Genomic DNA, 7874 nt, shown 5'->3' on the forward strand with positions numbered 1-7874 from the left:
ATGTACGGCACTTCAAAAAAAAATAGTCAATAAAATAATATATTTTGAATATAATAAACATATCCATGTCAATAATAATATAAAAACCACTAAGACACCCAAAATAATAATGTTGCCTTACAAAGGGATAATCAAAATAAATTTTTAAGGTACATGGTCAGAAATCAAATGTTAAGATGAAACAAAATAAAATATATAAAAAACTCTTTCCTAGGAAGGGGTGATACAAGATCATAAATATTAGCAAGTTACTTAAGAAAAGAAGAATTAAAAAATTACATTCTCCTTGATCTTGACCATAAGTCAGATCACTTTTTAAAAAATTAATATGAAAAAAGATGAGTTGGAAGGTGCTCCCACCACCTCCTCATCCTTTCCCACACCTTCTACATACTTGGCGTGCTTTAGACGAGCTGGCTGAAATTAGTGCCAAGCTGAATTCTTGCCTACTTATAAGGAAATAAGGCATGGGAGTTATTTATGACATAGGTACTTAGGGGGGCAGGGGGGGGGGAAGGTAGCTTAGACTTAGGCTTTTTAAAACTAGTTTTTTTTGTAATGGCTTTTTATTTTATAGAAAGTAAAATATTTGAATTTATACTGAAAGAATAATAATAAAAACATTCTATTTTAATTTTTAAATTCTATTTCATTTAACTAACATAAAGTTTATATTGTTTTATCTTAAGAGTAATTCTTTCAATTTCTAATATGACATTGACTTTTCATTAACTTCAAAATTTGTTTTAAAAATAATAATAATAATAATAGAAAGATCTTATTTTTTTAGAATTACGTCTTCTCTAGATGTTACATATTTTATAAGGCAATAAGTCATTATTGAAAAATTATTTTTAGATAGGAATGTCACTTTGTTTATGGAATAAAACTAAAATTTCTTTATTTTATTATCATATAAACTTCTACAGAAATCATTATTAATATTTACTACTTATTTTACCAAATATCAAATATGCTTTTTTTTTTAATTTTTTTCGGTTGTTATTGTTGTTGGTGGTGGTGGTGTTCATCTAAGGTTTAAATATGTAGTGTTAAACTATCTATTAATTAAGATTAAAAAAAAGTTAAATATTATATCATCTATGTGACTAAAATGTTGTTAATTTTTATATCAATACATTTATCTATAAACTACATAAATTTTAAAATTAAATAATGTCTTTAGGTTATTTAAGTACCAAATGTGTTGAGAATTTTTTTTATGGGTAAGTTAATAAATAGTAAGTACATGTAATCTATGGTATATCATGGGTAGGGTATTTTAAATGAATTATTCTACAAGGTAGTAAGATAGGTAGATAGGTAATTTAACTCTAAATATGTTTATATTAGTTAATTATTATTTTTTGTTATTTTAAGTCATGGATAGATGGAGATAAAGTTAGGATATAGAAGATTGTAATATAAATAAATGGAAGTATAAATGAAGGTTAATTAAATTAATAAAGTATGTTGTAAAATGAATTGATTAGGAATGTATTTTATAAGTGAGGAATTGTTAGGACTTTAATTAAACGGATAAATAAATTATGAAGGTTAGTATTGATGGACTTCAAATTTCATGTCTTTTGTGACATGGATATATTAATTTGATATTAATTAAATACGTTGATTCACTCTTTCTTTAGGATGATTGGTACTATTGGATAATTTTATAATAAATAAAGTATTAATTAGAATAAAATCAAATAAATAATCAGTAAATAATTTTAAAACTAGAAACGTACTTAAAATAATGATAATAATAAAATAATCAAAAATAAAAAGAAATAAAAAAATTTGGTTGTGTTTTGCCACATGAATTTAGGGCATGACATTCTGGTATTAGAGCCTAGTTTTGACACTAGGAGCCTACCCCATTACGTCTAACCTATGAAGTACAACTTTGTGTAGGATGCTCGCCACCCACAATGGTAGTCAGAGGGCCAGAGGTCCTAGAATAAATTGAGCAAGCTGAAAGGAGTTAGGGCAGGATGTGGGAGGATCCCCACCAAAGCAACCTCGTAATCTTTATCAGGTTTTGAATGCTATCAATAATCTTATTGGGGTAGTGTAGTAGAGATTATCACTGTCATTCCATAGTTAGGATAGCAGGGTGCAGAGGGGCATGGGGCCAATATCAGGGAGAGAAGTCAAAGTCTCCCACCTAGACTTGCAAAGGATCATGGGGAAGCATCAGTACGCCTGATAAAGCCACCCCCTGGATTAGAGCAAACACTAGTGAGAGCACCCATAGATATTGGGGATGACATTAGTGAGTTACTAGGACTCAAGCCACCCATGTTCATCGGTACCATAGATGGCACACATGCAGAGGCATAGCTATAGAGTTTGCAGAGGTGCTTTAGATTACATACTTACAAGAGCAATATGAAGGCATGACTGGCCATACACCTATTACGAGAGGATGCCTCCAACTGGTGGAAGCAAGAGGAGACCATAGGGGGAGTAGACATAGAGACACTCACATGGGATCCTTTGTGGACCGATTTAGAGATAGATATTTGTCAAAGCATTTTAGACAGAGGTAGTTTGAGGAGTTCCATGATCTTCAATAGAAGTGTCTCATGGTGGTCTACTATGAGAGAAGGTTCTTGGAGCTACTCCCTTATGTGGAGTACATGAGAGATGAGAAGCTACACATCCATCAGTTCATTAAGGGCCTTAACTTATCTCTCTAGGGATTAGTGTGGCTAGCATTTCCTACCACTTTTAGAGAGGCAGTTGAGATGGCATTGTTTGCCAAAGACATTAGTACTAGACAAGAATCTCAAGATAGGTCCCACAACTGAAACCCCTCCTAGTAGCCAGCACAGCATAAACCCTCTTGGAAGCGTAATTAGAGCTACTCGATAGGGTCCTCAAAGGTCCCATAGACATAGTAGAGATACCAGAAGGACACTAGATAGAGGTCATCTCAGGGTTATTAGGGCTCTACACACAAAAAATGGTAGTCATAGGGCCCTAGGCATGATCAGAGGCCATAGACCTAGTATACATAGCCAGCCAGAACTCAGCGGTCCTCTAGGGGAGGCTTTAGTGGATCTAGCAGGACTAGGGGTCAATAGTAGTCTAGACCATAGAGAGTGCAAATTTAGACCTGTGGGCCATGTTATTCTTTTGGTGGTATGGGTCATATTGTGAGAGAGTGTCCACAGGGTCCCTCAGCAAGTAGTCAATGTGGAGCCACCTTAGAGCCTACAGTAGGTGATATGGCCAAATCCCACAAGGTGTTTGCAGTGGTTGATAACTACTAGGCTAAGCATCAACCCATAGTGATTGAGGCCATAGGTATGATTAGAGGATATGAGGTTACTATACTATTTGACTCTAGAGCTACAGACTCTTTTATATCCTCTTTTGTAGTGGAGCAATGCAAACTAGTGGCAGCTAGACAAGATGTTGACTAGGAGGTTGAGTTAGCTTCAGGAGCTAGGGTGTTAGTGGAGTCCTTGATTCATGAGTGTATGATTCAGATTGGAGACATTTTCACCACATCAGACTTGTGTATTACTCATTTGGGTTCCTATGATGTAGTGCTAGGCATGGATTGGCTTTGCACCCACAATGCCAAGATGGATTGCAGACAGAAGAGGGTTGAGTATGTAGATGATCATGGTACACCTAGGGTGATTTCAAGAGTTCTAAGGCTAGTATCCCTTCGTATGATTTTTTCCATGTAGATTAAGTGGTGCATGCAAAAGGGATGTCAATTGTTTTCCATCACCATCAGTGATAGAGAAGAGGGTGTAGGGGAGGAACCTTCTCTCAATGACTATCTAATATTACAAGAGTTTGTGTATGTGTTTCCATCAGAGCTCCCTAGTATGCCACCACCAAGTGCAGTTTATTTCCATATAGATCTTGTGCCAAAAGTTGAACTGGCATCTAGAGCACCCTATAGGATGACCACACATGAGCTCAATGAGCTTAAGATTCAACTAGAGAAACTTTTGAGGAGCACTAGTGATCTTTGTAAAGAAAAAGGATGGACCACTCAAATTGTAATTGATTACCAACAGTTGAATAAGGTAACTATCAAGAATTGATACTTGTTACCTAGGATTGATGACCTATTTGATCAGTTATAGGGAGCCTGAGTATTCTCCAAAATAGATTTAAAGTTAGGATACCACCAGTTGCACATCATGGAAAGTGACATCCACAAGATTTCATTCCATACAAGATATGGTTACTACAAGTTCACAATGGTACCTTCGATCTCATGAATGTCCTAGCTATATTTATGATCCTCATGAATGAGGTGTTCTGCACATTCCTATATAAGTTTTTAGTAGTGTTTTTGGATGATATATTGGTATATTCTAATGATGAGAGGGAACACAAATGGCACTTGAGGCAGGTATTGTAGTGGTTAAGGGAGAATCAACTATATGGTAGCTTGTCGAAGTGTGCCCTTTTCAGATGGGAAGTACATTATTTGGACCATGAGATATCAGGAGATGTGATCTCAATAAACTCATCCAAGATCTAAGCCATCATGGATTGGCTAGCACCTACTAGTGTCATGGAGGTTAGAATTTTTATGAGTTTAGCTAGATACTATAGATGGTTTGTGGCAAGGTTCTCTAAGGTAGCTCACCCTATTGCATCTCTTCAGAGGAAAGGAAATAAGTTTGAATGGACAAAAAAGTGTGAGGAGGCCTTCTAGGAGCTCAAGAGGATACTCATGAGTGCACCCATTTTAGTAGTACCTAACCCATCATTGGACTTTGTAGTATGCACAGATACTTCCTTGGATGGAATTGAAGTTGTCCTTATGCAAGAGGGTCAAGCCATAGCCTACAAATCTAAGAAACTCAAGGCTCATGAGCTCAATTATGCTACTCATGATCTTGAACTCGTGGTATTCATTCATGCATTGGTATCATGGCATTATTTTCTTCTAGGGTGATGATTTGAACTTCCTTCAGATCACCAAAGCTTGCAGTATATTTTCATGCAGCCAAATCTCAATGCTAGGCAAAGGAGATGGATGGAGTTCCTATGTGAATAAAATTTTGATGTGCATTACATTAAGGGTAAGGAGAATGTAGTGGTGGATGTTTTGAGTAGATGGCCTCATGACCTCACTTTCATGATTACAAAAATAGATTTGAGGGACCGTAGTATGCACCACCTACCTGAGGAGGAGTTCTATGTAAAATTTTGTTAGTTAGTCCACTCCCAAAGACCTCTTGAGGGTAAATTTGTTGATTATTCATTGGATGTTGAAGGATTATTATGATATGAAGGATGCATCAATGTACCCTCCATAGGTGACTTGCATGAGTTCATTATTTTAAAGGCTCATTAATCACCTTATGCAGCACATCTTGGAGTTAAGAAGCTACATGCCGACTTAAGGTAGCTATATCATTGGTCGGGCTTGAGGATGCAAATTGCTAGTACTGTAGCTAGATGTCTAGAGTGTAAGAGAGTTAAGAAAGAACATGGACATCTAGGTGGAATGTTGTAGCCCCATGAGATACTTGAGTGGAAGTGGGACACTATTTCCATGGATTCCATTGTTGGTCTTCTGATGTCTTCTCGTTGCCACAATGCCATCATGGTGACAATTGACACCTTGACCAAAGTTGCCCATTTTTCAATAGTTCAAACTAGCTTCACTGCTCCTGTAGTTGCTCAGATGTTCTTGTGAGACATTGTAAGACTTCATGGAATTCCTTGTAAGATCATCTTGGATAGAGATTCCTTATTTACATCATCCTTTTAGAGGGAATTGCGGGTAGCATTAGGCACCGGGCTCAACTTCAACACCGCTTATCATCCTTAGATAGATGGATAGATAAAGAGGGTTAATTAGATTTTAGAGGATATGTTGCAGATGTATGTAATGGATAACCAGGCTAAGTGGGAAGAATACTTTCATCTTGCCTAGTTTGCCTACAATAATGGACATCATTCTTACATAGGTATGTCACACTACCAAACCTTATATTGAAGACCTTGCAGAATACCCTTGAGTTGGGATAGGATCAAGGACGGAGTATCCATTGGACTTTAGTTGGTCAAGGACATGGAACAATAGGTGACATAGATTAGGAAATGACTTAGAGAGGCCCAGGATAGGTAGAAGAAGTATACAGATGCCAAGAGGATAGATAGGGAGTACATGATGGGTGATAGAGTATTCTTGAGGGTGCAACCTCATAAGAGTCCAATTCATTATGGAAAGGGCTCTAAGTTAGCACCTTATTTTGTTAAACCCTTCAAGATTTTGGAGTGGATAGGACCAGTTGCCTATCGTCTAGCCTTGCCACCTAGCCTATTGCATATCCACGATGTATTTCATGTTTCTATATTACAAAAATATATATATATGATGAGTCTCACCTCATAGATTGGGATGCTTTGCAGGTGGATTTAGACAAATAGATAGCCTTGGAGCCCATTCACATATTGGCTTGGTAGACCCTCTCACTTTGAGGTAGAGAGTTGGACCAGGTTAGAGTCTAGTGGGACTATTATGCTGAGGTCAAAGCATCATGGGAGGATGTAGCACAAATGAGAGCACAATACCCCTATATTTTTGATAAACTCCAAGAGGAAGTTCATGCCTAGGGGGGGAGGATGTGAGGCCTCACCCTAACCCATCATAGCATAGATACTATATTTCCATTTTGTTACTTAGGACTAGATATCTTGCCATATATTTTGATACTTGATGGACAGTAAATTTTGCTACTTATTCGATGATATTTATCTTGTGATTTTCCATTATGATATGTATTAGGACTTAATTGGCATAGTCGATGAATTAATGGATATTTATTCAGTATTTCACTATTATGATAAGAAATGGAATTTTGATGTGATTCAAATGCTTAATTTAATCTCGTTAGGGAAGTTAGTAATATGCAATTTTTTGAGGGTTAATCATCAAATGCTTTATATGTAAATGATGTAGAATAGGACATTAATTATGGAATGTGTTATATGTGAATGGTAGAAAAATGAAATTATCATGTACCTTTACTTTCATATGTATTTTCTATGTGACTTTTTATTGGACTACTGATTCTTGAGTTTAGTGTACAAGAAAGAAACCATGGAAACATAATGGGGAAACAAGGTATAAACACATGTTAATATGACACTACCAAGGTGAATCTTTAGAAGATTCATAAACCTAATTGTGATGTGTTTATTTTGTAAACATGAGATGTATGTTTGTAGTATGTATTTCATGAGTAGATGCAGAACATGTCTTGTGTGAAGTATAGTGAATTTTGTGTGTGTCACTTGACACTTGTACTCGTTATGTGAGAATGGCATGTTCTTTGAAGATGGATCATGTAGCCACCTTATCTCAATTTAAATTTGTTAATTAAGAATTGGACTTATTGCCTTGACTTAGTAAGGGAAATAAAGGTTACTACCATAGGAAATTTGAAATTGGACTTTACCTGGCATTGTGAGGGCCAAAAAAAGTAGCTCTAAGGTGAATTTGTGATAAAAATAAATCCTACCCATGATAATACTTTAAGTTAGGGGGCTAATAGTGACCACTAGGGTGCCTAGAAGACCTAGTAGACCCCAAAAAGAATGAATTTTATATTAAATCCAAAAATGGGAGTCCTATGTAGAGGTATGGCTAAATTAGAAACCCACTTACCCACTCTCTAGCTTTAGAGATATTTAGGGTTTGGAGGAAGAGGATAAGGAGCTCTACAACAACTTTCATTTGTCATTTCTTGGAGTGAGGTTGGTATTCATGATCCATGGTGTTTCTCATTGCATTGTAGATTTGATATGGTGTTTCTTCATTGCATTGTAGATTTGATATGGTGTCGATGTGTTTTGTGAAAAATCCTATCGTATGTGTGTTG

Source organism: Cupressus sempervirens, chromosome 2 (genome assembly GCF_028749045.1).
Source record: "Cupressus sempervirens isolate cs-2001-9-10 chromosome 2, ASM2874904v1, whole genome shotgun sequence".
Classification (NCBI taxonomy): Eukaryota; Viridiplantae; Streptophyta; class Pinopsida; order Cupressales; family Cupressaceae; genus Cupressus; species Cupressus sempervirens.